Source organism: Ovis aries, chromosome 6 (genome assembly GCF_016772045.2).
Source record: "Ovis aries strain OAR_USU_Benz2616 breed Rambouillet chromosome 6, ARS-UI_Ramb_v3.0, whole genome shotgun sequence".
NCBI classification, from domain to species: domain Eukaryota; kingdom Metazoa; phylum Chordata; class Mammalia; order Artiodactyla; family Bovidae; genus Ovis; species Ovis aries.
The window spans coordinates 47,257,208-47,283,160 of NC_056059.1; the positions used below are offsets into that span (position 1 = coordinate 47,257,208).

Consider the following 25,953-nt stretch of genomic DNA (forward strand, 5'->3'; position numbering starts at 1 on the left):
GCCGAAGCGCTGTGTGCTTTTGTTCAGAATCTTCAGGGAGCCCAGAGTGGGCTTGTTTTTCCGCTGTGAGGCAGGGAGGGGTTGCAGTGGACCCCTGCTTTCTGTCCGATGAGAAGCTGAGTCAGAAAAGGATAAAACTTTTAAACTATCTGAAATGTGATGGCAACTGCTTAGGGTGTTTCTTGGGTGTTTTATCTTCAATAAAAAGAAGAAAGAAAATTATCAAAACCTATAGGGAGAGGACAGTTAAAGAATTTATGGCCTTGCCTATATGCCAACTAATTGATTACAAGAAATGATCTAACAAGGTCCCCTGGCACTGAAATATATCCTTAGCAACATAAAGATTCACAACTGATGCTTTAAAGTAAAAAGTCTGTTATTGCACAGTTAGCCAAATAATTAGGACATGTATTACATTTGAAGCAGAAAGTGGATTTGGGCAACACTAGCTAATAATTGAAGTCAGGAGTACTGCCAAACTTTGAGTTATATGAAGAAAGCACTGACTGATTCTTTAATGTTGCCACAAGAAATTCCATCCCTTGCCCAGGAGTAAATGATGCATGTGATTTTAGCACTTTTGTTGATTTGTTTTGCTCTCCAACAGTTTAAAATGTAAAGCAATAGATGTGTTGGAAAAGACGAAAAAATACATATACTATATAATTTTCTGAACAGCTACTAAATGCCAAGGGCTTCCCTAAGGCTCAGTGGTAAAGAATCCGCCTGCTAATGCAGGAGATGTAGATTTAATCCCTGGGTCAGGAAGATTTCCAGGAGAAGGAAATGGCAACCCATCCAGTATTCTCGCCTAGGAAATCCCATGGACAGAGGAGACTGGCAGGCTACAGTCCATGGAGTGGCAAAGAGTCAGACATGACTTGGCAGCTAAAGAACAACAGCAACTAAATGCCAAACACCAGATATCGATCGCTGCTGCTAAGTCGCTTCAGTCGTGTCCAACTCTCTGCAACCCCATAGACGGCAGCCCACTAGGCTCCCCCGTCCCTGGGATTCTCCAGGCAAGAACACTGGAGTGGGCTGCCATTTCCTTTTCCAATGCATGAAAGTGAAAAGTGAAAGTGAAGTTGCTCAGTCGTCTCGACTCTTCGCGACCCCATGGACTGCAGCCCACCAGGCTCCTCCATCCATGGGATTTTCCAGGCAAGAGTACTGGAGTGGGGTGCCAGTGCCTTCTCTGAGATATTGATTACTTCTTTTCAATATAATAACTGTGAAATGTAGATGTGAATATTACTCCCATTTATCAGGTTCAGAAACCAAGGCCAGTGAGTTCCATCTTCCCCAGGACCTTCCAGCTAGGAAATGGTTGAATCAAGATTTTAACTTTCCAGCTTTAAAGGTGCCTGGCTTCTGATAGGCCACATGACTTTCCATGTATGTCAATAGCACCCACATATAAAGAGAGTTAAATTTTAGAAAACATAGAGGTAAGAGTGAAATGATCCAGAAAGGATTTGTTCAGCAAGCAAATGTGAGGTGAATCAAGTATGTAGGTATTAGGATAATGGAGTATATAAGTATACAATTTAGTATATCAGTGTATACTTTGCTGCTGCTGCTACTGCTAAGTCGCTTCAGGCGTGTCCGACTCTGTGCGATCCCATAGATGGCAGCCCACCAGGCTCCCCCATCCCTGGGATTCTCCAGGCAAGAACACTGGAGTGGGTTGCCATTTCCTTCTCCAATGCATGAAAGTGAAAAGTGAAAGTGAAGTCGTTCAGTTGTGTCCGACTCTTCTCGACCCCATAGACTGCAGCCCACCAGGCTCCTCCGTCCATGGGATTTTCCAGGCAAGAGTACTGGAGTGGGTTGCCATTGTCTTCTCCGAGTATATACTCTGAACCCTTCCAAATGATAAAGCATCATTCCACCTATGTAGAAATGAGAAAGGCAAGGTTAGATGATAGACAGAAATGTCAGGGTGAGAACCAAGACATGAGTTCTTTGGAGACTGGGTCCTGCCAGAGCCCAGCATGAGCCTCCCAGGCAGGGACTCGAGTGAGTGTGTGCTAAGTCACCCAATCGTGTCTGATTCTTTGAGATACCATGGACTGTAGCCTGTCAGGTTCCTCTGTCCTTGGGATTCTCCAGGCAAGAATGCTAGAGAGGGTCACCATTTCTTTCTCCAGGGGATCTTCCTGACCCAGGGATTGAATCCACATCTTCTATATCTCCTGCACGGGCAGGCATGTTCTCACCACCAATGCTACCTGGGAAGCCTTGCAGTTCCTTGTACTTAGTCCCTCAGTTGTGCCTGATTCTTTGCTATTCCTTGGACTGTAGCCCACCAGGTTCCTCTGCCCATGGGATTCTCCAGGCAAGAACTGGAGTGGGTCACCATGCCCCCCTCAAGGGGATGTTCCTGACACAGGGATCAAACCCAGGTCTCTTGCATTGCAAGAGGATTCTTTACCCTCTGAGCCACCAGGTAAGTCCTTGGTGTTCCATAATTATTTTCCAAATGAGCAAGCAGAGAACTTCAGGACATAGGTGTTGAGAACCTAGACTGAGGCTGAAATTACCAGGACATAGAATCCAGTTTTTCCAGTTCTGAGTAGTCCTCATATAGACTGGTAGTACCTGGTTCTGTATAATTTAGAAAATAATCCAATCTAGGACATTGTAGTGCAAGAGTTCTGCAGCAAACTTTCATGGATGGGCTTGGTTGGCGAAGGAAATTCTATATCGGAGAGGGTCAATCATAGTGTTTACTCATGATACAATTTTTAAAGTGTATGTACATTTTTTTCCTTTTAAGAATGCTGAATGTTATTTCATTTTATTTGGGGGATAGCTTTTTTTGTCTCTTCTTTTTATTCTGGTAAGGTATATATACATAACGTTTACTATTTTAATCATTTTATCCCACAAATATCGGCTATGTTCTTTGTGTTGTACCACAATGCATCCTTATAGTCTATTTCACACGCAACAGTTTGTACCTCCCATTCCTCACCCCCGTATTTTCCCTCCCTCCTTTCCCATTGGTAACCACTAGTTTGTATCGATGAGTCTGCTTCTTTTTTGTTATATTCACTTGTTTGCTGCAGTTTTGTAGATTCTGCATGTAAGTGATACCAGAGTGTATGAACATTTTAATGAGGAAATATAGCTCACAGCTTCTATCAGATTCGGAAGGAGGACTCCACATTATTGTAAAAAGTAATGATGATAATAAGATGAAGTAATGGGAAAAAGACCCAGAGACGAGCTTTTCCAGCCTACTCATTTTCTTCTCTCCATCCCCCAAATACCAGTTATTTCTGACTGCATTCCGCTCTTAGAGCTGTCCTCTTTCCTTAAATGCTATCATGCTGACATTTTGTTCAAGTAGCTCCCCATAGCCTTTGGAGTCCAGAACTTCGATCACATCTTTCCTGATTACTTTAGGTCCCATGGATTTAATTTCTTCCTGTTCTGAATTCCTGTAGAACTCATGGTGTATCCTACACAATTTCTCAATGAATTCTTTATCATCTATCCTTGTTGTTTCATAAAGTGGACGTTTGCATGCTAATAGAGTAACAGATTCTTAGGCATAGGGACCATGTAGACTAGTGGCTCAGAGCGCACATGTGACTGAATCTTTTTCCCTTACCACGTGCCTTTAAGCAAGTCATTAAACCCCCTTATCTCTTGGTTTTCTCTTCTGTAGAAAGAAGATAATAACAGAAACTTCACTGTTCTGTTGCTGAAAGGATAATGAAGTAATGCATAAAAGATGCTTATTATGGTCTCGGTAAAACAATATATTGATTTTAACTATTACAGCATATTTATTATTGCCTTCTATTTTTATTTTCTACTTCAGGGGCTTCTCTGCTCTCACTCTTGAATTGCAAGACACTGGGAAAGCCTGTTAGCCTCAGTTTCCCCATCTTTGAAACACGTAATAATACTTGTGGGCTTCTCAGGTGATGCAATGGTGAAAGAGATGCAGGAGACATGAGTTTGATCCCTGGGTCGGGAAGATCCCCTGAAGGAGGAGATGGCAACCTGCTCCAGTATTCTTGTCTGGAAAATCCCATGGATAAAGGAGCCTGGCAGGCTATAGTCTATGGAGTCTCAAAGAGTCAGACATGACTGAGTGACTGGGCACGCATGCAATAATATTTTAAAATAGGTTTCTGGTAGTGTTCAAGTGAGATAATGAATGTAGTGTTGCTTTGGAACCCTAATCTCACAACAACCTCAGCCAGGTCAGAATCCTTCCCTAGATTTTCAAACTGAAGTATAAACCCCAGTTGTGAATTGTAAAGCATCTGAGATAAGAACTTCCAGGAGCAAAGCCACCAAACTTTCTTACTGGAGTTTGGAGAAAACACAGCTTATACCCAGAAAGAAGCTGATCTGGGAGAGGGAAAGAGGGTTGGATGCGGTGAGCCCCTGAGTCCCCTCAGCTTGGGTTCTTTCCCCACTTTTGTGCTTTACCTGAGTCAAGACCCCAGTGCTCTCCACTGACCTCTATACCCTGCTTTTCCAAGAAAGCTCATTAGAGCCAGGTACCACTCTGGGTTTCTGGAGTAGCCTTTGATGAACAGCAGGGGCAAGAAGAAAGCTATCAATTCAGTAAGAGAAAGGATGGCAGTGTGAATTTCTCTTCATGTTTTGTTTCCAGTCAAAAGAGAATTGGAAAAAATCTTGGCAACTCTAGAGAGAAGGCAGGCAGCATCTCTGCCACTGTCCAGACTGAGCGGTGGAGGGACCAGCACCCTTCGCTCCACTGAATTTGAGGTACACATATTCCTCTTGACTGTGGAGCCCCTAGAAGTTTGGGAGAAGCTCTCTAATGCAGTGAAAGCTTGCTCCAGCAGACTTGAATCCTTTCATATGGTGACAGCAACCCTGACCCTTTCAGTCTGGTAAAAAAAAAAGACGCTAAAGTTTTGGGGGTGAAGGAAAACTGAGGCTTCATCAGTTATGCTGTGTGGACTCTTATTAAGACATATTTGGTTCTGTGGCCACAGAAAGGTGACATACTTCCCGGAAACTAGGGATTAGATTCCCTTTCCAGCAGGAAATAAATGTTACCTAAATGCCTATAGTCAGAGCTTTCGCACACAGGTGTACTGCACATACGTATATGAGGTACCTGTATGTACATATACGGTTTCAATATATCACTGTGTCCTGGGAGCTACAGAGATGTATAAGACTTGGTCCCAGACACCTTTCCCCTCTCTCTATGCTAATGATCATTTCATAAATCTAAGGTTGTAGGGATCACGATAAAACTTGCATTTTATGTATTTTTCAGAATAGAAATTTACCCTCGTGGAGGCAGGGTCTCAGGAGTCTTCATTTTTATACAACTGATTTTCAAGTAAGTGATTATGAAAGTAATAAATGTTTGTGTCAGAGAACCTGAAAAAAAATGTAGAAAAGGCCAGGGAGAAAATGAAAATCACCCACCAGGAGACCTTTTTTGGGAGGAAAAGGATCCTTTGGCTATTTCAATATAAACTCCTTTGCATTCAATTCAATTGGAGAGGCATTCACTGTGCCCTGAAGACCTCTGTGCTGTGTGTTGATGGGAATGCATATTGGAGCAGCACTCAGCCCTCTGCCAGGACCTGGTGATGGAGGAAGGGCTCTGGCGATGGTCCTCCTTGTCCTTCTGTGAAACTCGCACTACCTCGAATTTGACTGTTAAAATGACGTTCCAGCCTAATCACACTTGTCACATTTGCCAAGCCACTGAGGGCTTTGTCGAAGAACAGAAGCCTTTCAAACTCCAATAACAGGCTAGATAAAATGTAAAGCAGCCTTTTATCTTTTTTATCTAACATTAGCCTCCAAATGACAAAGTTCAGGTGAAACAAGCCAGCACTGCAGTGAACAGCTAATGGCGAAGGTGTACTAACTTGCCTTTTCATTTGGATGACTTGGGGGAGGAGACTGTTGCTGGAAAGATCTGATGCAGATTGGGGCAGACGATTAACCGGCTGGGTGTCTCCCACGGGTGGGTTGAAATCACCCTTACCAAATTGCCTGAGACAGGTTGTACAAAAGCTATCAGCTGCTACTAGCTTTTGACTTGCCACCAGTTTCTTCTAGTCATTCTTTATTACTGTCTTCCTGCATAAATGCTTCTGTAAGATGATTGCCTTTATTCTTTGGGTAACACATGCTTGGGAGGAACTTACATTTTCAGGGAACAATTTAGGGTACGAGAAGGCAGTGGGGGTTGGTGGTGGCAATGCAGAGGCTACAAATGAGTTTGACAATTATGGGTGTACACAGGCAACTTTGTTTCCAAACGATTCTAGGAAGCTATGGAGCATCTGTGCCTCCTGGAGGTGGTTTTAGTGCCTCTGTAGAAGGATCTCTGCTCATAGGTGACAGTGCTGTAGGTGAGAAAGATGCAGTGCAAATGTCTCCATGTGCACCCCCACCCCCACCTACATACCTTACATCAAGCTTGAGCAGAGCAGTCGGGGGGAGGGGGGTGGTAAAACAACATAGTCAAACAAAAGAAATTGCACACTGTACCGAAATACACAAGCTAGAGAGGATTAGTGAGCAACTGGGATAATGGTTTGGGGTCAGCTCTGTGTTTAAAATTATAATCTGAAAATAAATTCCCATCACTTAGGAAGAAATAAGCATGTCCTTGTAAATTGTCCACAGCCGCTCAGATGCTGATTATCTTTCTTTTCTGCCGGCATTTTGGGGAAATAAGCAAGGAAAAGAAATAAACTCCCCCTGTTTGAAAATCTTTTCATCCAAGCCACTGTGTCTACTGCCCAAGGTGGTAAGGAAGTAGTGTGCTGGTGACAAAATCCAATTTTTCTGTTCTAATTCCTGGAGCATCACCTATTCTTCATTGTGAAATTCTTATCATGCACTATTAAAAACCAGGATGCACCCAAGTAGAAGAGTGTATGTCAAAGGAGCCAAGCTTGGAAATACGTGGGCGTAGGGGGAGAGACAAAGAAACCAGGAACTGTGAAAAACACATCACAACCTCAATACAGTCCAAAGTCCATGACCCCAAACAGAGCTGGGAGAGAGGCATCTTTCTCCTCTAAGGATACAGGAGACTTCATGGCTGCCCACGCTCCTTTAGGCGGCTGGAGTAAGTATGATCCGGTTCAGGTGTTGTGTGACTTCAGTTCTAAGGGCCTCACTCTCCGAACTCACACCTTATCCTTGCATCCCTTGCAGAATTAAATCCTCCTGACTTTTTAAAGAATTCCACGATGAGGAATGAGTGATGGTCCAGGAATTAGAACAGAAGAATTGGGTTCTTATTACCAGCATACTACTTCTTTATCACCTTGACACCTTGAGCAACCTCTTAACTAACTTCAAAACTTTATTTTATTTTGGAACATATTATCTCATCATGGGGTGTTGTGAGGATCAAATATGATAATGGGTCATTTAAAAACCTATGAAGAGAAGAGTCTTGTGAAACTGAAATAATATTTCTCTGTTGTCTCTGTTTTGACTCAGTTTGGTATTAGAGAGAATGTAGGTTTCTATTTGAGATAGATCTGCAGTGCTAGGATTTTGGTTTCTAGATTCAGGTTTGAGCACAATTAAAATGGAGGCTCATTTAATGCCATTAACCATAAGATTCCATACAACTCTCTTGGATGTGTATTTCTCTGCTATCCTCCTATTTTCCCTCATTATTGGAGTGCAGTAAAAAGAAAGCCACAGACTGAGGGTAATTTTTTACAGAGTATACTTCAGACAACTCAAAATCAATAGTTGTTTTTGTTGAAGGTGTCCAGGAAAATAGAACAAAAGGAATCATGTGTGTTTTGACCTAATGGTAAAACTTTATGCTACTTCATAAAATACATGGTTGAGTACAAGCGAAATTGTATTTCATTATAGTTTATCATTGTCTGATGATGGATAATACTGCCACTTGTAAAGCTTGACATTTAGTATATATGTGGTCAAAGAACTGAACTCTCTGCTTCTCTCCTCCTAGTGGCTTAGGATTTATAAGGGCAGCTAGAGGACCTGAGGCTGGGGTTGATGGAGGAAATGACAGACTGTGTGAAGGCAGCTATGGCTCCAGAAGAAAATTTTCAAGTGCTCCAGAAAACAATTTAATGATAACTTCTTGCTCAAAGTGTCCTTGGCATAAAGTGGATAGTGGTAATACCAGTAATAATAGTAATAGCCATAGGTGATAATCATAACCATAATTAATGCACATTTACGAAACGCATAGACTATGTCAGGTTTCGAGCTCATCATTTTACATCTAATACCTCATCTGAGCCTCATCTCACAACCTCAAGTTAAGCACCATTATTATTCCCATGTTAATGGTAAGAAAACTGGTTCTGAGAGAGACTAACTAACTTCCTCAAGTTTGCCCCACTAGTAGGAGTACATTTTGTTTCAGTGAAGTGGCAGAAGCTGAGTAGTCACTCATCAAACCTGTTTTTGCTACTTCCTGGGCACACAGGTTGCATCTCCCAGCTTCTATGCAGATAGTTGTGGCTATGGGCCAAGTTCTAGCCGATGGCATGAGAAGGAAGTGATGTGCACAGACCTCATCAGGACTGACCTATGTAGCCTCCCATAATCTATCCTCTAGGCTCTTTTTCTGTGTTGCCTAGGCTTAGAGGACTCTAAACTCAAGGGAATGGCAGAGATGTTAGCCCCAAACAGCCTGGGACTCTGACCACGTGGAGGAGAGGTGTCTGCTGTAGAAGAGCACTCACTTTCTAAATTCAACTTTATCCAAATGAAAACTAAACTTCTGTTATGTCCCACTATGGAAGTGTTGGTACTTATTTGTTATAGCAGCTTTTTAGCATTTATTCCTAGTCCCCAGTCAGTATATTCCTGGAAAAGATACCCTATTGAGTAGTATAGTGCTCTCTACTTCCATGAATGTTTTCTTAATTTTTTTTTAGATTTTATTTTCTTTTTTATTATTATTATTTTTGGCTTCACCATGTAGCATGTGATATCTTAAGTTCCCTGACCAGGCATTGAGCCTGCAGCACTTGCAAGGGAAGCCTGGAGTCTTAACCCTTGTACCTCCAGGGAAGGCCCCATGCATTGCTGTAGAAAGAAGTGCGCTTAGGAAGAAAAACTAAGCCAACAGATATTCCGTGTTTAAAAAGCATGGTGATGGAGAAGTGTATGATGTCTTTGTCAGCTGGAGTTCAACGAGATTTACTATAACATAACTTCAGTCTTGTGTTCTTTCTCTTGTTCCGTCTTTCTCTCCTTCCTTCTCTTCCTTTCCGCTAAGTGCTTATTGCACTCAAAGAAGAAAATAAATATGCCCCCAAGGAGCTTAGAGTCAAAGGGTGAGTCAAGATAAATTAATCTATAATCATACTAGGATAGCGTGCCTGCACTATGGGAGCACAGAGAAGATGTATTGACCTGAAGGGCAAGGAAAGCTTAGAGAAGGGGGGTGAAGTGAAGTCGCTCAGTCGTGTCCGACCCTTTGCGATCCCGTGGACTGTAGCCTACAAGATTCCTCTGTCCATGGGATTTTCCAGGCAAGAATCCTGGAGTGGGTTGCCATTTCCTTCTCCAGGAGATCTTCCCAACCCAGGGATTGAACCCGGATCTCCCGCATTGTAGGCAGATGCTTTACTATCTGAGCCACCAGGGAAGGGGGGATACTGAGCAGTATTTCCTGGGATATGGGACTTCAGTGTAAATCCTAGCAATTCCCATATAAACCGGGACAAGTTAGTCACCATATGTGGAGGTAATGTCATTATATTTCCTCAAAGGAGAAACACGAGTTTGGAGAGAGCATCCTAGACCAAGGGCCAGCACATGTGCTGAAGAAAAAGTGCAGACTGCACTGTGGAAAATGTGGCCGGAGAGTCAGGTGAGAGGTTGTAAAGGACTTCGTGATACATGTGAAGGAGCTGAAGGGCTGAAGGCAACAAGTTGAAGAAGGAAGCCACAGCAGAAGTCCAGTGGAGTCAGGTAGAGAGGAGAGGCCATTTTGAGAAGTATTTAGAAGGCAGAATCTTAAGCACTTGGTTGTTGATGAAACAAAAGGATCGAGGGAAAGAGAGAGAGAGCAGATCCAGGATAACCTGCAGGTTTTGGAAGAGTAATTTCCCAGTGACTAGAAATTTGGCAGAGAACTTGCCTTGCTCCAAGCCCATGTGCTGTGTTACATGCCTTCAGTCCCACGGTAGGGCCACCCCACCCTCCTTCTCTGGGCAGAGCAGCTCTTCCTTGCAGGGCTCAGCAGGGTGCCTTCTGCACACTTCTTGGCATGGTAGTGCTAGTGCACAGTAACTACTGAATCATTCAGTGAAGGGCTTATAAAACTACCTTAGAAAGGCAGGCAAGTGCTGAGAAAATGAAGAATGTACAAAAAGAAGAATTGGCATTTAACAGTTGATATGCAAGGAATATTCAATAATTCAAAATTATTTTGTCTTTAGCTTTATCCTCTCAAAAACTCCACATGGGAAATAATATCTCCAGGACCTCTTCTTTCCAGGTTCCATTGCATTCTCAGTCACCCATAATAGTACCATTTCCACTCATCTCTCAGGAAAGAGGCTCTTTCAGCACTCCCAGTGTCTGCACCCAGGGGGCCTGATTCCATGATCTTCTGCAAGGGCTGGTGGGGGTACTTGAATTGTCCCAGGCTTTAAACTTATCATTTTACACACATGATTTCCTTTGAGCTTCACCTCATAGCCTCCTGTCAGGTCATATTCACAGGGAACTACAGTCAGAAACTAATGTAATACTTTAAGTGGTTACAGATTTTCTCTACTTGATTATAAACTACGTGAGGTCAGGGACTGTATTTATTATTTACTTTCCCATTTGGCATAGGGCCTGGCCAATAGTAGATGCCTCAGGAATGTTTGTAGGAGCAGTGGATGGATTAGTTCCTCCAGAGAAAACAAAACAAATGGCAGGAAGAAAATTCAGCCTTAATAGCTAATCGCCTAAAATCAGCTTAAGCACTATGGGTTGGGAAAATTAAAGGACTATCTTCCCAAGTTTCCCTATGTTTTTAATATTTGACCAAAGAGCTATTGTAATCTATCATAGTCTCTGCTTAGATAAAATAGCATATTTGTACAAAAAATGTGGTTGTGAGGTCTCAGGGCAGAAAGGACAAAAAAATTCCATGTGAAGAAAATGGAATAGAAATTGCTGAAAGTTACGTGTCTCATTAGATGACTAAGATCTAGACTCTGGGTTACTGGGCTGCTATTTGTTTCTTGTGGTGGTGCCAGAGGCTCTGTCCTGTTTAATTGTTGTATATTCTAGCTGAGTTTGGGACATGAATGCCAATCTGTGGCATGACTACAATTACTTAATTAAAATTTATGGAGCACTATAGTATTTATAGAAATATGACAAAAAGGAATCAGAGAAACAAGAAAAAAAGGTGTGGATACTGACCTTGATGAATATACATTTTAGCTGAGACTTTAAAGAAGTCAATACATTTATTTAAATAGTTATCTCTCTTCATTTTGCTTTTATTTTGAAATAAACTTTAATGGGCAATTTCCTATGTCATTAAATTATAAAATCATGTTGATTAAAGATCAACTTTTAAGCATACCAAATATTCATGAGGAGATTGAAATACGGAACAAATTGGTGACATCAAAAATATATGTTAGAGCAGATGCTAGAACCTCTTTTGTTCAAATGTAAATTTTTCTTCAAGTCCAGGCATAGGAAATCATGACTAGTGTTAAAAGTAATGGACAGTCTTCTGGAGCCTGGTAAAACGTTTGCAATCAAGAAATATTTATTACTCTCATACCTGTTGAATTGCTAGTAGTTTCTTGCACAGACTTAGAAGTAAAAACAAACAAATCTATTTTTATCAATTTCAGCTTATTTGTGACTTAAAAATCAGCGCACTTTAGTTTTCATAGTGATTTTCAGGATATACCTTGTTTTGAAATAAAAGCATAATAATAATAATAAAAACTACTCTTTATTATCAGATCTGAAAAGCATAATCGATAAATCAACCAAAGAGTAAATTGTTATAACTTCTGCCATTTGTGCATTCTTCCCCTAGGTATAGGTATTGTGAGTGGGAGTAATTCCATTTCTTTGCATGCATGCTAAGTCACTTCAGTGGTGCCCAACTGTTTGTTACCCCATGGATTAGAGCCTGCCAGGCTCCTCTGTCCATGGGATTCTCCAGGCAAGAACACTGGAGTGGGTTGCCCTGCCCTTCTCCAGGGGATTTTCCCAACCCAGGGAATGAACCTGCATCTCTTATGTTTCCTGCATTGGCAGGCAGTTTCTTCACCACTGAGCCACCTGGGAAGCCCTGATTTCTTTAACTAAATGCAAATACAACGTTGGTAATACCTTTTGAAGATGAAAATTAATCAGTAAGACAATTTTCAAACCAGAAATTTCTTTAAATGTTGTTCATTGCAAAGGTGTAAGTTATTGATTTGAGTTCAGTTCAGAATGACTAGGAAAATAAGGGGATCAAAAGAGAAAATCAACAACAGAAAATGCTGCAGGTAAATTAATTCATATTATTTTGGTTTAATAAGGAATTTGCAGCCCTTGAAATGAAAATATCTTCCCTGTACAGGAAAGTGGTAATAGAGTCATACCCTAGTTGCTAGCAGTTACTGGGATAGTACCATTCCCCATATCCTAATTATCCCAAACTTGGTTTCTTTCTCTCCAGAGAAAGGCAGGCCATGAAGAAGTGGAAATGAGGTTTGTGTAAAATTAGTTACCTTTTATGCCTTTGAAAAAACTCTTTAGGTGTTGGGAGATTTGCACAAAGTATGCAGTTAGACTAAGGCTTAACATGGACCAAGAGATTACAAGATGGAGGCTAAAGTCGTGAGAGTAACTGGAAACTCAGATTTTCACATCAGAAGGGGAGACGATGGCTCAAAGAGTAGAGAGCAGTTAACTCCTACTGTAGCATCAGCAAGACACTGTGGGGTTTTTTAATTTACAGGGGTCGTGGTCTACTACACGTGTAGGGTCCATATTACACTATGTCATATTCCTTTATGGTTCTGTGCCACATTCCACATCCTAATGACTGTTTTCATAACCACCCCCTTCCTTCCTCTCCAGCATAAAAGCCTTCTGAGATCCCAGCCTCTCATTTTGCCTTTCTATAAATCCAACCTCATGGTTGCTAGGGGTGATCTTTTTAAAAATGTAGACTTGAACATACCACAACCCTACACAATATGCTTCAGCATTCAACTCCCTGGCATGGTACAGGAAATTTTTCACAAGATTCTCCTTATTTTAGTGGTCTCTACTTTTACCGTTTCCTTTCTCTCACACATGATCTAGCCATTCCAACTACCTCTGCATGGATCAGAACATTTTGTCAGCACTGATTTTTCCCTTCTAGTCCACCTAGAAAATTGTCCTTTTCTGGGAAGGTTCCCAAGCTGAACATGTCTTCTCTCACAGGTCTCAAGCCTTATTACCCTAAACCTCTCCAGGTAGGAATGACCTCTCTGCAGGAAGACTGAGACCTCTGCCTTGTGCTGACAAGCAATCCACAGGGACAAATTAGAAAAGCCGCAGCTCATGGGACCCAGAGCTTTAGCTGTTTCACTAATCATGCAGAAAAATCCATCTTCCTAGCACTAGTATGTGCCAAGTAAGGCCTTTTATTATCGTCATCATTATAATAATGGTAATCGTCATCACCCCTTGTTTGCTATGGACCTGGCACTGTGCTAAGTGTTTTTACATGGACCATCTCCTTGTATCATCACAATACTTTCATTATCTTATTATCATTATATCCCCCCACCATTTTATAGATGATGGAAGTGGGGTTTGGAGAACTTAAATGATCTATCCAGGGGTACACAGCTAGTAGTTAGGCAAGTAGGAGTTGGCCCTTAGTTGTCCAGCTATCTTATTATAAAATACAATACAGCTTCTAATTCATTAATTTTTTTTTACCATCTGAGCCATGAGGGAATCCCATCAGCTTTTAATTTTGATCCATTCATAGGAAAGGATGAAAGGGTAGCTTGAGTTCCTGATAAAGGTTAATATCTGCATTTTCTATTTCAGCATATGGACTATATCTCCTTCAAACTTGCATCTCCAGCATCTGTCATTGTCCCTAACATATATCAGTAAATACTTAATTAAATTCTGAATGACTACTGGCCAACACGGACACTCTGTCACTGTAGATTAGGGTAGATATGTAGCAGGGTTATCCTAAACAGAACAAGTTTTCTATCTTAAGACATCTGAATAGGATAATGTAGAACCCAGAGGACTTATGTTTATTTGATCCTAATTTGATTTGGGGTTTTGTTTTGAGACTTGTCAAAAGAATCAACATCTAAACAAACTCAATGTTCACAAGTCTCCTCAATAATCACCAAGAACTTTTAGAAAATAATATTTTTTTTTCTTATAAGGCCAAAGCCTTTCTTTTAGATTTAAAACTGTACTTAAACTTACTGGAGAGATTCAGTCAAGAAAATGTCACACTATGGTTCCACCTACTTGCTAACATTGAGGCCCACTTAACAAAGAGGACTTGACATTAGGGGGAAAAAAGTCTCACCAAGATCCTAGAGATTTTTAGTGGTAGGAGGACTCCTTCAAGGAGAGTGGCTTTGAATGTTCCGTCCTTTAATATAAAACATCACTCAGCAAGCTGCACTCTCTGATAATTTTTATAACAGAATATAACATGTTTTTCCAGCAAGGTCAGAAATGTCAATAAAAAGGGACAAATGGACTTGCCTGCGATTCTCAATTTTGAAAACAGTCTGATCTCTTTAGTACACTGGTGCTGAGGCTTGAAAAGCAAGTATATGTTCAAAGGGACTCTGGAGGCTGCCCTAGACTTTTAACCAGGACATCGGCCTGAGTGGCCGGGGTATCATTTGGGGAATAGTGTCATACTTTGACCTTGGGTCAGGGGATATTGGCACCCAGGAAAGAGTGTGTTACATGGCTGCCTGCCCCTGGATCTGCCTTTGATTTGAGTTTGACAGTGGTTAAAAGAGGTTTGGGGTAAAAAAAGAAAGTTCCCACATAACTAATGGAATGTGTTAGTTTTCTACTTGTGCATAATAAATGAATGCAAATGTAGTGGCTTAATATGACTCCCATTTATTATCTCATGGTTCTGTAGGTCAGAAGTGGGGGCAGGCTTGGCTGCCTTCTTACAGTCTTACAGGCTGAAATGAAGATATAGGCCAAGTGGTGCTCTCAACTGTAGGATGTGGGGAAGAGCCTACTGGTACTCTCATGAGGGTTGTTGGGAGAATTCAGTTCTCTGAAGCGTAGGTTCTCTGATATGTAGGAATGGTTTTTGCTGCTCACTAGTGGTAAAGAACCCACCTGCCAATGCAGGAGACGTAAGAAATGTGCATTGATCCCTGGATTGCGAAGACCCCTGGAGGAGGGCATGGCAACCCACTCCAGTATTCTTGCCTGGAGAATCCCATGGACAGAGGAGCCTGGCGGCCTACAGTACATAAGGTTGCAAAGAGTTGGACATGACTGAAACGGCTTAGCACGCACACAGGCATACACCCTCAGCCCCAGGAGGCTGCTCTCTGGTCCTTCCATGTGGGCCCCTACAACTTCAGACATCAGCTGCACACTGAATCTTTCTCACTTTTGGAATTTTTCTTTCTCTTCTTTGACCAGCCAAGAAAATTTTTGCTTCTAAAAGGCATGAGTGATTAGAGTATACATTTGCAGCTATCTTTGTATTTTAAGGTTAACTGATTTGGGATTTTAATTACATTTGCAAAATTCCTTCATAAGCAGTGCCTATAAAGGGTTATAGATTATAGGTTACAGGTTTTACATTAGTGTTTAAATGAATCAGTTGGTACTAGCAACCTTAAAGGCCATTTTAGAATTCTGCTCACCACAGAACCAATGTAAATAATTTGTTTTGCATGTACTACTCAATTTAAACCTTTGAACAATCTATAAGGACACAGATTAATTGCATAATTCACTCAGTAAGTGATGCAGCTGGCATTGGTTCCCAGTCTATTCTGAATCTAGAATCGGTGCTCTTCCTTGTTAATAATTGTAACTCTGTTCATAAGAACAGCACTCTCTATGTACCTGGAATGGCTACTTCTCATGTGCTAACTCATTTCATCTTTATAACAACCCTGTAATTGGGTACTATTATTGTTCTCATTTTGTGGGTGAAGAAGCCACAGAGCAGCCACTGAGCTTTCAGAACTCTCATTGACGTAACACAACTGTTTCAGTTAATCTCAACTTCTTTATAGCAGCTCAGCATGTGGTCATTCAAAGAGAACTCAAACACTTTACTAGTATCCACACTGGGTGCCCTCAAATTTCTTAGCTACTTTACTTCTCTTGTTGGCACATTTTCCTCACTTGCACAATGAGGTACGGCATCTCTTGAAACTTTCATGGTGTTGAGACAAAGATTGTCTAATAGGCAAAGAAGACTCTGCTGAAGACTATTTCATTAAGGAAGAGAGGCCAGAACACAGTCTGAGCTTAATTGCTGAAACCAAGAATTGGGGAGCTTTTAAAAGCAAACATGGGGGCAGATTCCAGGCCGTCTGTGTTTGCTAGTTGGCTTCAATGAAAGAAAACATAAGCTTTCTCATGATCTGAGGTAGTTTGACAGCTTGGAGCAAGGTGCCTGCCAAAGTTAGGCTCCTGCCTTATCAGGGAAACTAGACATAGGGGCATCCTTGTCCTCCAAGATTACATTTCCAATGGATGGCTCCCAGGTCCTTGAGAAAGACCTTCTTGGTCCCTAAAACTGGCAAGAAGCTTTTAAAAACACTGACCTGTCAAAGGAGCAAAGAAAGAATTGACAGATTTTTATGAAGTAAATGCTTTAAGAGATGGGAGGTCAGGGCTTAGAGTCAGGAAAAAGTTTGTCTAAAGTTTAATTTGACAAGGAAAATGGTAAGACCGTCTTGGTTGACCGTGAAGACTAAACAGATAATATATGCTATTGTACTTTCTAATCTGAAAAGTAATATTCATTGTCACACCCTCCAGGAGACTCTCTTTGACCCTTGAAGTCTAGACTGTGGGCTCTTCCTCTGTAGTCCCAGAGGCCCTGATCTGTCATGTGTAATATTATATTACGTGAAGCTGCTAACAGCCTAGGGCCCCATCAACAGCATTACAAGCAGATATATAAATAGATAGCATATGTATATACTGTAAACAGAAGTATGTATAAACAGGTTATGTACCTGTATGTATACAAATATAACCATTAAAGATTACATTGAAGAAGAAATCTAGTAACTTGTTAAAATGTTCATAATAGATTGTTATGTTAAATAAAAGCAAATTATAAAACACTATGAAAAATATAATCCCAATTAAGTAATATAACAAAGAAACAAAACCCTCTGGAAACATATACTTCAAAATGACAGTATTTATCTGTGGGTAGTGGGGTTATGGATGATTTTTTATTTTCTTCTTTGTGCTTTACCATGTTTTTGAATTTCCTACAATGAAAACATATTACTTCTGTCACCAGAATACAAAACACAATTTTACACAAAGAGCTATGGACAAAAAGAGCCACAAAAGCATTTTTTATGACTCCCAGCTTTAATCTAATGGAGGCAGACAGTGCTTTATAATGTTTCCTAAGTAATTTTTTGTCATTCTTTTGATACTATCCTTCTAGCTGTTCAAATGTGAACAGAGACTGAACTGACAAAAAGATTTCCATGCTTCCTGATTCATTGTTTAGTGCATAGGCCAGCAATGCTGTAGGAAAGAAGGTTTGGGGGAAGGATCTATAACAGGATTGTGATTAACCTTTCTTGCTCTGGCTGTATTTGCATCCTTAGCCTTGAATTAATGTTATTAGTTGATTGACTAATTAATGGAAATGTTTATTTGCACCAATTGGCCCCCTGACCAAGAAGAATTATTCAGAAATGGCATGAGCTATATTTGTAGGTAATGAGTTTGTCATCATAAGACGTATTCAAGCAGAGTCTGAATGACCACTTGTCAGAAATGTGATTGAGAGACTTCTAGCCTCATATAAATCAGCTAATTACCTTTGTGAGACTTGAGATCCTCCCTCAAACTAAGAGAGTTTCAAGGAGAAGGGAGTTAATTATCAGTTTCCCTCTCCTGTAATCCCTGGACAGAACATTAAGCACAATGGGGCTCCTAGGAAGTGAGATGGGGGAACTGGGAAAGTCTTTGCCAGCCAAGACAATCATTCTCTCCCCGGAGTTGTGAGGTATCTCTTCTTTGCTTTCCTCCACAACGGCATCTTGCATGATCTTTGCTAACCCAGCCTCTAAGCCACAAAATCTTTCCTCTAGGAAACTGCCAGAGACTGTGTCCTTAGATAAAAAAGAGAGACACAGAGAGAGAGATAGAGAGAAGACAGAGAAAAACAGAGAGAGGGAAAGAGATTTCAATTCAAGCAAGTACCTGTGGTCAGGGGAGAAACCATTATCACAACTTAAAGTAGTGAAGAATACATCACTTGGTAAATATACTCAAGCCTTCCTCCTCACAAGGTACCTATGAATGGGTGTGTGTGTGTGTGTGTGTGTGTGTGTGTGTGCGCGCGCGCGCGCTTAGTTGCTCAGTTGTGTCTGACTCTTTGTGACTCCATGGACTCTAGCTCACCAGGCTCCTCTGTCCATGGTATGCTCCAGGCAAGAATTCTGGAGTGGCTAGCCATTTCCTGCTCCAGGGGATCTTCCCAACCCAGGGATGGAACCTCGGTCTCCTGCATTGCAGGCAGATTCTTTAACGCATGAGCCACGAGGGAAGCCCAAAGTGTCTATACATGGGGCAAATTTTCACAACAGTTTCTATTTACGAGAATCTACATCATCACCAACTCGACGGACATGAGTTTGAGTGAACTCCGGGAGTTGGTGATGGACAGGGAGGCCTGGCGTGCTGTGATTCATGGCATCGCAAAGAGTCAGACACGACTGAGCGATTGAACTGAACTGAACATCATCACCTCTCCTTCTTCATCAGTTGATTGACACTGCAATAACTTGAAAATTCTATCCAGGGTTCTTGCATAGCTGATTAGAAGAACATTCAAAATTGACTTCTGAATTGTTATTTGAAATATACTAACTAAAATTCATGGGAGGATCCCTTGTAGAAGGGATAGGCTACCCACTCCTGTATTCTCGGGCTTCCCCACAAACTCAGTTGGTAAAGAATCTGCCTGCAATATTGAAGACCGGGGTTCGATCGCTGGGTTGGTAAAATTCCCTGAGGAGGGCAAGACAACCAACTCTAGTATTCTTGCTTGGAGAATCCCATGGACAGGGGAGCTTGGTGGGCTACAGTTCATGGGGTCACAAAGAGTCAGACATGCCTGAGCAACTAAGCACAACACTGCATCTAGAATCCAAAATGGCTTATTGAAATATTTCAGCTCAATTTTTCAGGTTATAGGCAGAAACTTGTGTTTTTATCTGTGTGTTAATCTGAAGATATTTCCTGTATTTATTCAGTGAGCAGAGCCAGCTAACCAGAGAATTGATAACATCTTTGAAAAGATAGAAACCATGAACAAATATAGAAAACACTGGGAGTAAAGTTACCTCCTTTGTGTCACAGCGAGGCCTCAGGTTACAGTTGCCGGATCATTCTATAACCTTCAACGGTATCCAGCCTCCTTCATCTGTTACCTTTGCCTGGAGCTGCGAAGATCACTTAATAATTGATGCCATGTTTTTCATTTCCATTCACTTCATCACTTAACCAGCAGAGTTGTAACTCCTCTTCCCCTAATACATCTTCATTTTCGATCCCATTACCTGTACGGGCTCCAGAGCCTCACCCGTTCATGGTAAGGCACTTCTGTTTTCCAGGTGCTTCCCAGGTCTCTGGCAATCTGCTCCCTGCTAATGGTGCAGCTGGGAGAAAAGAGGGCGAGCAGAAAACATGAGGGAGGAAGCAGATTCTCCTGATGAATTAGAGGTCCTTGGGGAAGCTGCTTTAACACTGTCAGGCACAGTGAAAGAGCAATTTATGGAGTCCTGTGGCACGAAATTTTTCTTACCTTTCAAAAGGGTATTTCTAAAGCCTGCACTGGTATTGACTTTTCCTCTTGAGGTTTACACCTAAGCAAGCTCAGAATTATAATGATAAATATCACTTTTTGGCCCTGACATGTGCTAAGCACTTTGCATGTATTAATTCATTTATTCATCACATGAAGTCTCTGAGAAATGTATTATTATCCTTGTTTTTCAGGAGAAGAACCTAAACCTCTGAGAACATAAGCAATTAGCCAAGTGCCTTAGTCCATCTGGGCTGCTATAAACAAATACTATAGACTTGGTGGTTCATGAATAATGCAAACAACAGAAATTTATGGCTCACGGCTCTGGAGGTTGGGAAGTCTCAGATCAAGATGCCGGATATTCCTTGTCTGGTGAAGCCGAGCTTCCTGTCCCATAAATGGCTGTCTTCTCTCCGTATCCTTGCATGGTAGGAGAGCCAAGGGGGTTCTCTGGGGTCTCTTTTCTAAGGGCACTAAATCTCATTCATGAGGCTCCATCCTTGTGACCTCATCACCTCCCAAACCCCACCCCACTGGGGATTAGATTTCAATACATTGACTTTTAGAAGCCTGATGTGATATAGGCAATGTTACCTTTAGTGGAAGACATGTTATTTTTGATAGAATAGTCAGAGAAAGGCTGTCTGAAGCAGTGATAATTGCTGAGAATTGAGTGACTCAGTGGCGTCTCCAACTCGGGGAGACCCTGCAGGAGCGGTAGCAGTATTTCTACGTGGGCTTGCTCTGTTGTTAGTCACATTTTGACTCTTCAAATTAAGTAACTGCACAATGAAATTTGTAGTGAGACCTCAATATGGACAGTCTGTGACTGGTGTGTCACTTTTTTGACCCATAGGAAACTTACTTTCAGCCAGCTTCAGGGTAGCCCTTGGAGGTACAAAGCAGCTTACCAAGAACTCTTGGGAAAATTATTCCATTTTTAAGGTCTTAGATTTCTTACTTGTTCATCCACACAATAAGCAGGAAGGGAAGTGGACATTGGAAGGAAAGCATGATACTTCATCCCTTTGGTGCATCTGTGAATCCTCACCTTTGATTCATCTGCTAATGTTATTCCAGAGCTATTTGCATTTGCAAAAATATCTAAATCTGATATGTATTAACCTCTAGTCCCTATACATTTTATTGATGGAAACATTGTGTGGAAAACCTGAAGGAACTTTCTGGCTAATCCAATATATACCCTCTTAGTCCTCACAAATTTACCAAGTAGCTACTTTTATTATCTCCATTTTATAGATAGAGAAACCAAAGTGCAGAAAAGGTAAGAAAAGGAAATGGCAAACATTCACGCTTACGGGGGCTACATGTGGTGACTTTAAGATATGATCTATTTCATAGCACACTAACTGCCTACTGAATGTCTTCAAGTCTTCATTTTACGAATAGGGAAACCAAGGTCCAGTGAACTTATATGATTAGCTCAAAAGGTACAAAGTAAAAGGGCAGAGCCAGTGTTTGATCCTAGCTCTGTGCAGCTGCTGCCGTCCCTTCTTTTGCCACTCACCGTGTGTAGCTGGCAGATGTTGATGGTTCCTTTACCCGCAGTGAGGGACTGTGGACTTCCCTCTGCTCTGGTGGATACATCACTCCTACAAGACACTTGGCACATTTCCAGTTACAATGCTGGGCTTTGTAAATGTCACTTGAGATAAGGGGCTCCAGTGTCTAGTTGCACCCATCAGTATCTCTAGTGAGGAACTAGTACCAACCTCATAGATTTTTTTTTTTTAAATGAGGATTGAATGGCATGTTATACCTAAAATGCCTCATCCATGGATCCATAACAGGTATCTGATGAATGGTCTTCATTGTCGTTATTGAGGAATATGCCTCTTTTTTCATCTGCAAACCTTGGCTCAGTCCTTTATGTTGGATTAAATGTAAAATACATGCTTGATGAATAAATAAATGAATAAATTAAAAAGTAGCAAGCTAAAAACTGGGAGTCTGGGGACCTGAATAATGAGTCCAGGCTCTGTCATCGTTACTGTGAGACCATTCAGAAGTTACTTATCATTTCTGAGTTTTCTCCCAAGTATCATAGGGGAGTTGTCCAGAATGATCTCTATCACCCTTTCTAATCAGGGATTCTTAACTTATTTAATTTAAAACTCATAAAACCTAAGTTAAGTTTCCTGCTCCCGTCACTACTTGGAGACCATTGTTGTTGCGCTTGTGTTCAGTACCTTAGTCTTGTTTGACTCTTTGCTACCTTTTGGACTGTAGCCCATCAGGCTCCTCTGTCCATGGAATTTTCCAAGCAAAAATACTGGAGTTGTCTGCGATTTCCTATTCCAAAGAATCTTCCAGAGTCATGGATTGAACCCATGTCCCCTGCACTGGCAGGCAGATTCTCTACCACTGAGCCACCTAGGAAGCCCACTTACCTGTTTCATCTGACATGAAAAATACCTGCTTTCTTGCTTTTGTGTGGGTTCTTTGTGTGTAGACTGGGTTTCACATTTTGGGCTTTAGGACAATAGGGGATCTCTCTCCTCTCCTTTCATTATATTTTGTGTTCCTGGTTCTCAACTGGGGCCAGTTTGGCCCCAGAGGGGCTATTTGATAGTCTGTAGACACGTTCGATTGTTACACTGTAGATGGGATGCTACTGGCACCTTGCAGAGGCCAGGGATGCTGCTAAACATTCTACGATGTGCAGGATAGTGCCGTTCTGCCCCAACAAAGAATTACTTGGCTCAAAATGTCAATAGCACCAGGGATGAGTGGAGAAGATATTTGCGATAAATGAGACCCTCCTAACACAGGGCTTGAAAGCACCGCTTCCCGTCATCTGCTCTGATAGCAGGATGCTCGCAAACAGAAGTCTGGGCTTAGTGATTAAAGGTGCACATAAAAATCCCCTGGTGTTTTAAAGGATTCAGAGGCACAATGAGGGAGGCTATTACCGTGTGTCACACTCCTGTACAGAGCAAACACATTACCCTTCTGTAGTGAAGGATTTCTGAATAGACAAGGGTTGCAGCCTCTACAGGGGAATGTTTTAGCTGGGAGCATGCAGATTTTAGCTGCATGAATAATATCATCATTAATGGGAATTATTATGCTACCCTGGGCTGGAAATTTACCCCTGAATGGGTAGCAATATCCTACAGACGGAGGCCATTGAAAACCTGTTTCCCTGGCAGGATACGTGGAGAAGGATTGCACGAGAAGCCGTGTTGGCTGCCGGCTCATGAATGGCTGCAGGCCCACAGGTCTGTGCAGGGGGCAGAGTAGGGCCAATGGGACAGCGTTTACCAATAGCCAGTGCAAGCAGGGGCGACACTGGGACAGGCCACTGGTCTCTGGTGCCCCCTCCCTTCACGCCTTGTCTGATCATGTCCTGGTGCCGTGGCTCTGCCTCACTTCCCTAGGACAGCAGCTCCCCTAAAATTCTTCAGAAAATGGGTTAATGAATTCCTTCTCTCTAAGGTATCAAGGACGTGTGACCTTCTGCAGGATAATTTGTGATTTAGAGGACTGTTGTCAATGAGGCTCTCACCATTGAAGGGTAGATGCTTATTTTTGTAGAGGGTCTGCAAGGGTACCTCCAAGGATATAATCTGCCTCTGCCTGGATCACTCAAGTCTTGATTTAAGTTGCTGTGGACTCATTTCTTGCATATTACAATTTCTAGACATTTACTGCATAAAGAAGTGATGAAGTGGAGATGCTGTGTTGGAAATGGGGTGGGGCACCCAGGAGTCAAGCCGCTGGATTCCTGCCAGACCACACCACACCACACCAGGCCACACCAGGCTAAGGTAGGGATCTGGGGGCACCTCTCTGGAATCACACAGGCTTCCAGGAGCAGTGCTTCTCAAGCTTTTCCTCATCAAACCCCATGCAGAATATGGGAAGAACTCTGCTCTAGGAGGGAGGTGAAGGCCCTGAGAGCTGAATGTGTCAGTAATTGTCTGGCTTGGGAAGCTGTGCCAGAGAGCATGGCATGAAAATCATTGTCCTTGGGTGACCTTGACAAAGCCTGGCCACTCAAATGCCTTGAGACCGAAGTAAATAGAAGACTACAGCCACAGTGTTAACTGATATAGTAAACAATGGAGTAACAGAGAATTCATTCTTTAATGCATCAAGTAAGTATTTCTGGACACCTACAATGTACCAGCTGCTCCTCTAGCTACAGGAGAGACAGGGCTCTTCAAGGAGTTTATGTTCCAGTGGGATGAGAGTGGGAGGGGGACAGGGAACAAAGAGATCACAAATAAGCATGTCAAATATATAATCAGTGGGCTTCATAAAACAATGCAGGGCAAGTGACTAGTTTGTGTGTGTGTGTGTTGCTTAATTAAGATAGAGGAGTCGGGCAGACTATTCTGAGGAAGTGGCCTTTGGTCTTTGAGCTGGAGCTAACCATAGAAAGTGCTGGTGGAAGAGAGTTCCAGATAGAGAGCCCAGTGCGGGTGAAGGTCTGAGGTGAGAATATAATCTCCATGCCCAAAAAATAGCAAAAAAGCCTGATTTATGTCAAGGAAAATGTTTAATCATCCCTGCAAATTTTCAGTTGATTTGACAGCTTCTATATTTTTTTGCATTTGATGCTTGCCTCAAGCCCGTTGGTCTTCCTATATTCTACTGGATTACCTTACCTGTCTCTTGAGAAACCTATATGCAGGACAAGAAGGAACAGAACTGGACATGGAACAATGGACTGGTTCAAAACTGGGAAAGGAATACATCAAGGCTATATATTGTCACCTTGCTTATTTAAATTGTATTCAAAGGACATCATGCAAAACGCTGGGCTGGATGACTCACAAGGTGGAATCAAGACTGCCAGGAGAAATATCAATAACCTCAGATATGCAGATGATACCACTTTAATGGCAGAGAGTGAAGAGGAGCTAAAGAGACTATTGATGCAGATGAAAGACGAGAGTGAAAAACCTGGCTTAAAACTCCATTTTCAAAAAACAAAACAAAGATCATGGCATCCGGTTCCATCATTTCATGGCAAATAGATGGGTAAAAAGTGAAAACAGTGACAGATTTAATTTTCCTGGACTCCAAAATCACTGCAGACAGTGACTGCAGCCATAGAACTAAAAGAGGCTTTCTTCTTGGAAGGAATTCTATGACACGTCTAGATGACGTATTAACAAGCAGAGACCTCACTTTGCTGACAAAAGTCTGCATAGTCAAAGCTATGGGTTTTCCAGTAGTCATGGTACAGATGTGAGAGTTGGATCATAAAGAAGGCTGAGCACTGAAGAATTGATGCTTTTGGACTGTAGTGCTGGAGAAGACTCTTGAGGGTCCCTTGGAGAGCAAGGAGACCAAACCAGTCAATCCTAAATGAAATTAACCCAGAATATTAATCGAAAACACTGGTGCTGAAGCTGAACCTCCAGTACCTTGGCTGCCTGATGCTAAGAGCTGACTCATTGGAAAAGACCCTGATGCTGGGAAAGGCTGAGGGCAAGAGAAGGAGGTGACAGAGGATAAGGTGGTTGGATGGCATCACTGACTCAGTGGACATGAATTTGAGCAAGCTCCAGGAGACAGTGAAGGACAGGGAAGCCTGGCATGCTGCAGTTCTTGGGGTTGCAAAGAGTCGGACACAACTTAGTGACTGAACAACAATCTACCACTTGTTATTTTCACACACATGGAAGTGAGGCTTGGGGAAGTGGAGGGGCAACTTGGCCACGCTGGGGTGCTTGGGAGTTTGGAAGCACTGAGCTAATCATAAAATTTTAACTCATCTTTCTCTAGAAGCCAAGAGGTACATGGATATTTGTAGACAGACATCATTTTGAGTTTATGTTCAGAACTTTTAAAGGAAGGATTTCATTTATTCTTCATGACAAACCAGTGTGGTAGGTCCTGTTATAATTCCCATTTTATAGATAACTAAAGCGAGATAC

The 25,953-nt window shown here is 41.9% G+C and overlaps 1 pseudogene; it reads right to left on the reverse strand.

Annotated features, from left to right (window-relative positions):
* The window catches only part of LOC114115228 (translation machinery-associated protein 7-like), a 72,424-nt pseudogene extending 50,775 nt beyond the window's left edge, over positions 1–21,649 (reverse strand).
* Between the last annotated feature and the right edge of the window lie 4,304 nt (positions 21,650–25,953).